We start from the raw sequence: 10,516 nt of genomic DNA on the forward strand, positions 1-10,516 counted from the left end.
CTCTGCAGCTCCTCTCGGCTTTACGGAGCTTTATAGTGAGTTTCAGCTCATCGTTTATCTGTCCGGCTGCAACTTTACTGTTCTGGTTCACTCTCAGCGCTCTCATAGCGTCGTTTTGGGCCGCAGCAGTTAGCTGTAGACTAGCTGGTGAACATAGTGGAGCATTTAGCAGCTAAAGAGCCAGATATTTCCCTCAGGAGTTGGTAGAGAGTAAAAACAGAGCTAAAAGAGAGTGAATATTAGACTTACATTCACCAGGTGGACACAAACACGACTCCAAATGAATGATAATGTTGCTCCGTAACTGCTGGATGTGGAAATAAGCAACTGTTTGCTGACAGCGTCGTGTTCACTGCTTGTGGACAAATAATCAGTTAAAGCAGTTAAAGTCTCTATTTTGTTAGGATTACGATCCTATTAGGATATTAAAACACTGCATTTCAACCTGGTGTTTACTCTAAAAATGTACAGTTGGCTACAACAGATGAAATGATTTGTTCAAACATTTTTTTAGAGTGTAATCCTATTTAGAAACGTTCATAAATGCAGGAGTGAAGATTAAAGTTATATTAATGTTCTTCTTGCAGGCAGCAGGGATTATTAAACACAGATACAGAGCTGCAGAGGTGATCTTCTTCCTCGGAGGCTGAATCCACTTCAGATCCTTCATGTTCGTTAACCTCACATCCTTCACGTCGGTTCGTTCTTCTCATCACTCCGTCTGGACTCCCGGGAGCGCCGCATGCCGGCCTTCAACGCCTTGAAAGCTTCTCTGCAGGTTCTCTGGTGGTCTTTTATCGCTCCGTGTCGGACTCGGTGTTAATGATGATCAGCTGTAATTCCTCCTATAAACTATTTTTACAGCTGCTGCTGCTCTGGTCTCTGCTGACTCGCTCTGACCTGTGCTAGCAGCTTCCACACACACACACACACACGCACACACACACACACTCATCTTAATTCCCTCCATAAACTGTTGATGGAGTTTCTCATCAGTCCATAGAGGAGTTATACATCAGTTATATGTACGTACCGTTGTTCATGTGTCTGATGTTATGGAGCAGCTGTTTCTCACGTCCTCGCTGAATAACTGAGGTTAGCAGGTTAAAACAGTCCAGTTTTACTCACTGCTACACCAAGAGTTGTTATATTGTTTCTCACAGCTTCATTTTTATACCGATGGGGCTCATTTCTCTCCAATAAAAAACGCTTTAGACAAGAAGTATACAGTATATTAGGACATTAATGTAAATGCTGAACTGCAGAGAGAAACACATTTGAGAGAAGTTGCACCAATAAAATAAATCTGCAGATGAATCTGTAATGAAAATAATAATCTTCTTTGATAGCGGATCGATTGTTCAGTGTATAAAATGTCACAACATAGTGAGAAATGCTGATTTTTATTCCCTGAAGGTCACAGTTTGTCTGATCAATAATCAAGAACACAAAGATGTTGAGTTTATTATCATGGAAAACTGGGAATACTAGCAAATATTCACATCTGAGAAGCTGCTACCAGAGAAGTTTTGGTATTTTTGTGTTAAAAAATGACAGTTAATCAATTTACCATGCATATCGGGAGCCAATAGGAGCTCTTCATCAATCAGATTTGTCATTGGTTTAGTTCAGTCTAATTCAGGCAGGAAGACTCTTAATCATTCATTCATAATTTCACTCTTCTCTCCCTCCGCAATCCCTAAACAGCCAATCACGGCCTAGCTGTCAAACTTTAAAACCGTTTCCCTCTCTGTCGCTGTCAGCTGTCATTTCAGGCAATAATCGCGTCCACCCCCACCCCATCCACCTCCACAGCCACAAAACACCGGAGCGCGCCCCTCGCCTCTCCATCCCAGATCATCATTCATCTGTCTGACCTCACGTTCCGGCGTGGAGCCGAGTCTCAATCCACGCCTCTCCATCACCGCCACCAGTGTCAAGACTCCTATTCATGCATTCATCGCACCCCTCCATATTAGGCCACATCACAATGGAGTCTAATCGCCAAAGACTTTTACATTCATTATCATGCTGTTCAATAAACACCATTCACTACGTAAAACTGAGTCTCTCCTGATTGAAGTAACGCTGTTGTGATATCAAGGCTTTGTTGTCTTAGTAAACAATGATGCATCCATTGCTCCTAACATACTCTCTGAACATTATCTTCACTTCCTGCTGTCCGGAGGGAAAAGTGAGTTAAATTAGACGCTGAAACGACGGCTGATAGAAACAGTCTGACATCGGTAAGACTGGTTGAAATGGAAAAGTAGAAAAAGGAAAATCTTCAATAAATGCATGATTCTTCCTCCAAGTGTTGACTATTCTATAAAAAAAGCTGTGACATCACCAGCTGGATTTGCTCTGTAATGCTTCGGTCTGAATCTGAACCAGGTCTTAGCTGCAGCGCTGAATAAAACAGAAGCAGGAGAAGAACAATCAGTTAAAAGTCCCTCTGCTCGCTCTATCTGCTGCTGCTGCTGCTGCTGAATGAACTGCCGTAAACTGCTGATTCTACTCTGTTTCATTTTTAGTAAACACCTGCTGGTCTCTTTTTTTTTTTTTTTCTTCTCAGCACAGCTCAGCGGGAGCCGTCACATCTTGAACAGACCCTATTATTTGGCTGTTTGTACCTGCGCAGCAGACACCTGTCAGCCAGATTAATTACACCACCGTCGATGCAAGAATGCAGAAAAATGCGAGAAATGCTTCCAGCGTCCAGCTGATTCTCCGTCCGTGATAGAAAAATGTGAACAAAACCCAAAAGAACAGGTGCGTCCTTGTGATGTGAGTCTGGATGTAAAAGCACTTCAACAATACACGGCCATACCTGTCAGACTCCTGTATTTATACATCAAGTAGCACAGGTGCACACTTACTATACATTTATACTCAGGTAGTGCACTTCAACTTCTATATGATGACTTATATACAGCTGAGACGATCAACAGAATATCAGTAATCAACTATTTTGATAATCAATCAGTGTTTTAGTGAATTTTTTAAGCAAAAGTGTTCAATTTTACTGGATCCAGACTCTTAAAATGTGATGATTTTCTACTTTACTTTGTCATATATGAATTTTAACTGAATATCTTTTTCAGTTATGAAGTATTTTTGGGATGATAAATCAGATTGATACCTGATTAATCCAGAAAATAATCAGCAGATTAATGGATAATGAGTAGATTTAATATATGTGGACCTTTCATGGACATAATGTCGGTGTCTGACTCTGCAGTCAGCTTTGTTAAGGCGAGACATCTCACACCTTCATCATCCTCATTGGTACTTGGAGTTTGATGACTGCGTGTAGTTTCAACTTGAGCAGACGTCCAATCAGCCGGAGAGAATGAAAACACCTGTGTGGGGGGTGCAGAGCCTTTAACTTGAACAAGTGATGTCACTCACTTATAATAGAAATGTTCCTTCCTCCTCTGAAGACGTCCTGTCCTTTCCAAAAAAAATCCTCCATTTCCATGTAAATCTTTGACTTTACAAAAACATCAACTTTTCTCACTTTCCAAACTGTCCTCACTTGACAAAATTGTCTTCAATTTCTAAAAAAAAAAATTACCCGTTTTTCCAAAGGGACGTTTTCCAAAATGTTTCTAATTTTCAAAAGTGTCCACCCCAAAAAAATGTCCTCAGTGACCAAAAACATTCTCACCTACCCCCTAAAAATGTCCTCTCGCTCTCTTTTTTTTTTTAAATTGTCACAAATTTCCAATCTGTCCTCACTTCTCAAGAGTCCCCACTTTCAAAAAATGTGCTCAGTTTCTGTAATTGTCAATTTCTTTGCCCCAACTTTCACAAAACATCTTCACTTTAAAAATTTCAGAAGTTCTTCTGACCAAAAACATCCACACTGACCAACATGTCCACACTTATACATAGGATAAAATGTTATATAAGATTTTGAGGACTTCATGAGACATTAAATTACTTTAAGGTGGAGAATTTTTTGCAGTGTTTTGCACATTTCAGTGACTAAATAAGATTAAGATTGAGGGTTTTTTTTTTTTGCAGTGTTTTGTACATTTTCATGCAGGAAAAAAGTAGTTTTCCTTCTCTTCGCCTGTTGTTCTTCCCCCCCCCCAAAACAATCAACAGCAAAACAGCTTTGGACAGATGCAAATCACCTCATTAACTGCCGAACCTAAATCCATTCTGCAGCAGGCGAGAAGAGAAGAACACGAGGAAGAAGAGAAGGGAAAAGATAGGAAAGTGGGGGGGAAAAAAGAGAAAAAGCCCTGCCTGATAAAACATCTGCTGGATTCGCCCATCTGTGCCAAGCCGAGCGAGCGAGGCCCGCTGTGACAGAGAGAGAGGGAGAGATGGTGGGCGAATGGAAAAAGAGAGGAAGAGGAGGAGGAGGAGGAGATGGAGGCATGTTGCCCACGTCAACAAGTGCCAGGGATTGTTTTGGGGGTAAAAATGCATCATAATGAAGGTAGGGGGCTGGGCTCAAATCCACAGCTAATGCTAAATCCCCAAGGAAACAATTAAAGTGCCATTGTTTCTCACGGCCAGCTCCGATTCCTGACGTTTTTTTTTTTATTTTCCTGCTTTCTTTTCACACCTCTCTTCAGATGATATCCCCACCTCCCTCCCCCTCCCCAAAGAAACGAAAGAAGGTGCTTTCTTTCTTCTTTTTTACTCTGTTTCAGAGGGATTTAGCGATTGATACGCCCGAGGCTCGGCTCTGTTGATCAGATGTGTGTAAGAGCTCAAGAAGAAGAAGAAGAAGAAGAAGAAGAAGAATAAGAAGAAGGAGGCTTCTGGGTCAACAGAGGACAAGATGTCTGCCTGATTACGGCTGAATTGGAAGAGATTATCCTCGTGTCAAAAAGGAGATTACTGGCTTTCTGTCTGCATGTAAAGACTACAGGCCGAGGTTTTAAAAGTGGATACGGCAGCAACAAACAGACAAAGACATCAGCGGCTGAAACGACGTTTAAGGTTCTGATCCCGACTTAAGACGACAGTACAGCAAACGTCATCATGTCCTCCAGCTCCTCCTCCTGGGGGATCCTATGTAGTCCCTCCGGCGTGTTCTGGGTCTGCTCCAGGGTCTCCTAATGTGTCTGGAACACCTGCAGAGGGAAGCAACCAGGAGGAACAAGAGCCCAAACCACCTATTTATGTAGTTTTCTTATCGTCAGCAAGTCTCATGAAAAGATTAGAATCAGAAATGAACTGAGTGTTTCCTAATCTGTTCCCTAAACGACGATAAAGTCCAGCAACAAGACAGATAGTCTGTATACAAAGACTTTAGAGGGTTGAGTCTCTTATTCACCGGCAAAAAGTGTAAGAAATGGACCAAACAGTGCATTTACTAGTATCAAGGAAGATACGAGCAATGATGAGGCCCCAGTCGTCCATATATACACACAATCTGGTCTAACAATTGGCGTATGAATAACACACTAATATCTGCAGTCAATTTGCATTATAAATATGCATTTTTTTGCTTTTTGAGTGTCATTTCACGCCATTTATGTTGTAAATTCAGTCACCAGAAGCGACTTATAGTTACATTTGAGTGACAGGAAGTGACACATTTCAGATAATGTTAATATAGTGGGATTTTATTTTCTTTTATAAGGTGATTTTTGGCTTATTAGGAGGAGGCGGGTTGGGTGGATGGCTAGATATTCAGTCCATTTTAACCCAAACTATGACCTTTCCCTTATTGACCAAGTGGTTTTTGTGTGTAAACATAACCAACAGCGTTAAATGACACACAAACAACTTAAAATGTGTAAACGTGACATAAAATGTCCTTAAAGTGACGTGTTATTTATACACCATCCTATGAGCTCTCTGGTTCCAGCTTTTCCAAGATATGGATTTTTTTATTGTTGTTTATATTATTGTAAACTGTATTTTTCACTATGTTTGGACATTTTATAGACTAAATGATTAATTGATTAATTGGGAAAATAAATGACAGATTATTTGACTTAAATTAGACATTTTTTTGAATGAGAATAATCTTTCATTGCAGTGATGGTAGATGCTGATCCGGTACGGAGGGATGAGTGAGTGGTGTCTGAGTCACGGCTGGCTGCCAGCGGATAAATGAGAAAACTGTGAAGGCTTATATACAGTATGTGTGTGTGTGTGTGTGTGTGTGTGTGTGTGTGTGTGTGTGTTGTACATGAACATACATGTTCAGAGTCCACACTTCTTGCTCCACACGTCCGTCAAAGCAGCTCATCCATGACGGTGCATCTGTGAGCAAAGCTCCGGGCAGCTTATCCTCCGCTGTGCTAAATCGTATTAGCATCAGCGTTTAATTAGATGCTTGTTGCTGTTCTTTCTCTCTGGACTCCGACACCTAAGAGACAGAAAAATCTGACTTCCACTCATCAACACAGCTGTTACATTACATCCTTTTCTTATAAAGAATAAAGAATATCTGCTTATTTATTAATCCCACTGCAGTGAATGTAATACCTGTTAGAATAAATTCATTAAGTTTTTGTCTTTTTCTGAGATGATGATCAATAAAAAAACATAAATAATTAATATGACTAAACAGTAAAACATCATCAAACCTGTTTGGTGTATTTTTAAAGTGGAACTAATCTAATCTGATCGATGGAAACATATCAGCCTATTAGAGAAACAATATGACAGTAAAAAATAAAACCATCAGGAGAAGTTCATCAGATGAGCTGCAGCAGGATCAGCTGTTAGAAGCTCCTGGATGTACAGACGACTGTCACTGGTTCACTTTATTCCAGCCTGGTCGCCACAATAAAACGTCGGCATTGTACGTTTCTGCAAACCACAGAAACGTTGAATATCTACGTTTCAACACGTGAAACACGTAACATCTCAACATTTCTAAAGTGACGTAGTTCAAATGTGATCTATATGAGCTGATCTTTGCTCTATAGGAGGAGGAGGATGAGGAGGATGAGGAGGAGGAGGATGAGGAGGAGGAGGAGGAGGAGGGAGAGGGGCCGGTGGATGGTTAATAAGTTTCTTGGCAGAGAACACGGTTCGAGACCACCTCCAAACTGAAACCAATGTCCGCTTCCCTGTTTCAACCGACAAAAGCAAGTGTTTTTAGCGAGACGTCAGGACAAACCATGATCTTTCCCCTAACTCTAACCAAGTGGACCTTAACCACAGTGTTGTCACACCATAAAACATCATTACTCAATGGGTAGAAATGTTAATATGCTACGTTTGTAGAAATGTTGATATGATACGTAATTCATGTGTTGAAACGTAGATATTCAACGTTTCTGTGTGTATATATTTCAACGTTTTCTTCTGGCGACCGGGTTGCTTTTTTCTCTGTTTCTAAGCGGATTTATGGAGGTTTATTGGTGATGGACATCAGAGATATTGATCTCCTCAAGTCACACTGATTGATATCAATATGTGTTTCATGTCTGTGTTCAGATTTGACTGAGTTATGACTCCTAGAAGGTTCCTTCACCTCATGCTCCTGCTGAACGTCCTCGTCTGTTACAGTTCCAACGATGGAGGTCGATTATTTCACCAAACAGGACGTCCTTCCTCATCCTAGTGTCATTCTGAAGAGACGCCGATTACTCACAGAATTACACACAGAAATAATTAAGAAACACTTACAGCTTATAAACTGATAAGTGTTTCGTCAATACTGATTATGGATCTAAATAATTAAAGCGCGTGTTAGCGCTGAAAGAACAGAACGGACGTGAGGGAGCAATAAAAGCAGCAATAAATGTTCATAATAAAATCTATAACCTAATTAGTCGGTGAGAGAGCAGGTACAGTAAGTCCTTGATGATTTTCCCTCTTCAGACGGAGGCTGAAATAATTAGATTAACAATAAAAAAGAAAGAAAATGGCTTCTGGGCTTATGAAAAACATAAAGAACATTACAAGAATGTTTTCATGATTCATTTGATTCAAACTCTACACACATTATATATATATAACTATTCTATATATAAATATGATGATGTTAGAGCTGCCTGCTGCCACGTGTAGTTTGATTAATCTACAGTGTTACAATATTATTAATATTAAAGCTGTTTTAACTAAAAACCAACTGTTCCTTTAACTGTCCCATCAGATCAGCTGACCAATCAATAAAGACATTTAATCAAAGAGGTGTAAGGCTGCAACTAATTATTATCTTCATAACCAATTAACTGATTAATTGTCAAGAGTCAAAGCTGACGTCTTCATGTTTTCTTTTGTCTGATCAATAGTCAAAATCCCCCCAAAAATCAATTAACTATCATGTATGATAAAGAAGAGAGGAGCTGAAACCAGTTTCCAACGATTATTCGATTATCAAAATAGTTGCTGATTCATTTTCTGTTGATTGACTTATTGATTAATCCACTAATTATTGCAACTCTACGCTACGCTAAACATGTCCTGGACTGGACTCTCTGACATCCATCTTCTCGTCTGACTGGTTAAAGGACGAGTTCGCAATTTTTCAAGTGTGTCTTAAAGCAACAGTCAGGAGTCCAAACGAGGAAACACAAAGAGGGAATTTGATGCTAAAAAGACTGTAAATGTGTCAGATATCCACTTGATATGACTAACTCAGACTGATGAAGCTGAATATAAGCTTCACATCAGCTTTTAAATGACACTGTGGATTTTGGCTCCATCACTTACATTGAAAGCACATTTGAAGGATCTTTTACAAAGAAAAACAAGGAACTTCTTCCTCTCTGTGGTTTCACAGTCGACAGAATGGAAGTGAAAGGTGTCTCTGACTTGTGGAGGTGAGCTCTGTTCTCACAGCTGCTTCTTCCTTCTTTTCTTTCATGCAGCCGTCCTCCTTCCCCAGTAATTAGACCGAGACAACGTAATAAATCAATACACAAGTGCTTGTCTGGAAGCCGAGCCACTTGAGGAGCTCGGGACATTAATGCGTTCAGCAGAGAAACAGACATTACGCTGTAATCAATCCTGCTACACAAATCAACTTATCCCTGCCCGTCGGGGCCTTCTCCCACTTTTTTTTTTCCTCTTCCTGCTTTTGATAAATCCGCTTCCTGTGCATTAACGCAGGTCAACGGTTACCTCCGAGGTGTAAATGGCCAGTTGATCTTTGGCACTTAGCAGGAAGCACACTGTACACCTGATATTGAGTTTTCAATATCCAATAATGCCGCGAAAACCAGATTACAGCCGCATCGGTTCACTCTCTGCCTGCAGGGGTTTCTGGGACGCCACCTGTGATCGTACCTGGCGGTTTGTCACAGCGAGAGGTAGCTTAATGCATCACACTGACACACATTATACTGATGTTATTACCACCAACATTGATTTGATCCAGAAAAGGGATGAAAGAGTGTCTGGTGTCGGAGCCGTTTGGTCCGTTTATGGTTCATAAGAAACTGACTGAGGAGAGATTTATTGATTCTGCTGCTGCAAGACACACGAAGGAAGGTAAGTAAAAAAATGAAATAAAAAAAAAAAATATATATATATATATAATTTATTGTATTTTGTATTATATATATAATACAAAATACAATAAATTATACATAAAAGAAAAACAAAAGAAAAATCAATTAAAATGTAAAAACAAAACCGAATGTGAAGTAAAAAAAAAATAAAAATATGATTTAAATAAAAAACATTTAAAAATAAAATTAAAATAAATAAATAAATAATACAATACATTAAAAGAAAAATAAAAGAAAAATCAATTAAAAATGTAAAAAAACAACTGAATGCGAAGTAAAAAATATATATAAATATATATAAAATTAAAATATTTAAATAAAAAATACTTAAAAATAAAATGAAAATAATTAAATAAATGAAAAAATGTTTAAAAATGAATGGTAAAGTTATGTTAAAATTTAAACTATTGGACCATATTTGAAATCATTACATAAATCAAAATGATACCATATGATAAAATACTAAATCATGTATATTGATTACCTCAGGGTTCATCTGATTGGTTCCTGTGTCAGAGTCTGTGCTGCCTATCAGAGAGACAACTTAGACTATTTACTCTTCTTATCAGTATTAGCTGATTTGCATATTGATCTCTATTTATTTCTGTACCATCATGATACAACATACATATGTGATTTTTTGTTTATTTCCTGTAATCATAATTAGTAAAACTGACACACAGTAAAGTAAAGTTTAACTACGTATTTCGAAAGGATAATCATTTCACTAAAATACATATACTATAATTAATACATATATTAAAATGTGTCAAAAGTTGTGTGAACATTCCTACGACGGCCCAACTGTCTCGATATACAGCCGCCATTACTGTTTATATAGTACAGATATCCAATACCTGAAAACCTATTAATGTGTTTATTGGTCCTGCCACAGTACACACTGAAGCAGCATTACATTTGAACCACACACAACAGAGTTTTACACTAATTGATTGGATGTTTTGTACTGAAATGCACCTTGGGAGTATTTGTATTTGTATCTGTATTTGTTGAGGCAGCAAAATTATTTGTATTTGTATCTGTATTCAAATGAAAGTAGAAAGAGGCTTAAA

General features: G+C 38.7%; 1 long non-coding RNA gene across 1 annotated transcript; it reads right to left on the minus strand.

The window, feature by feature from the left end:
- Positions 1 to 295: 295 nt before the first annotated feature.
- Positions 296 to 6,484, minus strand: LOC122989883. Its single transcript, XR_006405199.1, has 3 exons — positions 6,174 to 6,484; positions 1,034 to 5,096; positions 296 to 912 (listed from the first exon to the last, which is right to left on the minus strand). It is a non-coding gene; the product is annotated as an uncharacterized LOC122989883 (long non-coding RNA).
- Positions 6,485 to 10,516: the final 4,032 nt, after the last annotated feature.

Source organism: Thunnus albacares, chromosome 10, assembly GCF_914725855.1.
Source record: "Thunnus albacares chromosome 10, fThuAlb1.1, whole genome shotgun sequence".
In the NCBI taxonomy this organism is placed as follows: domain Eukaryota; kingdom Metazoa; phylum Chordata; class Actinopteri; order Scombriformes; family Scombridae; genus Thunnus; species Thunnus albacares.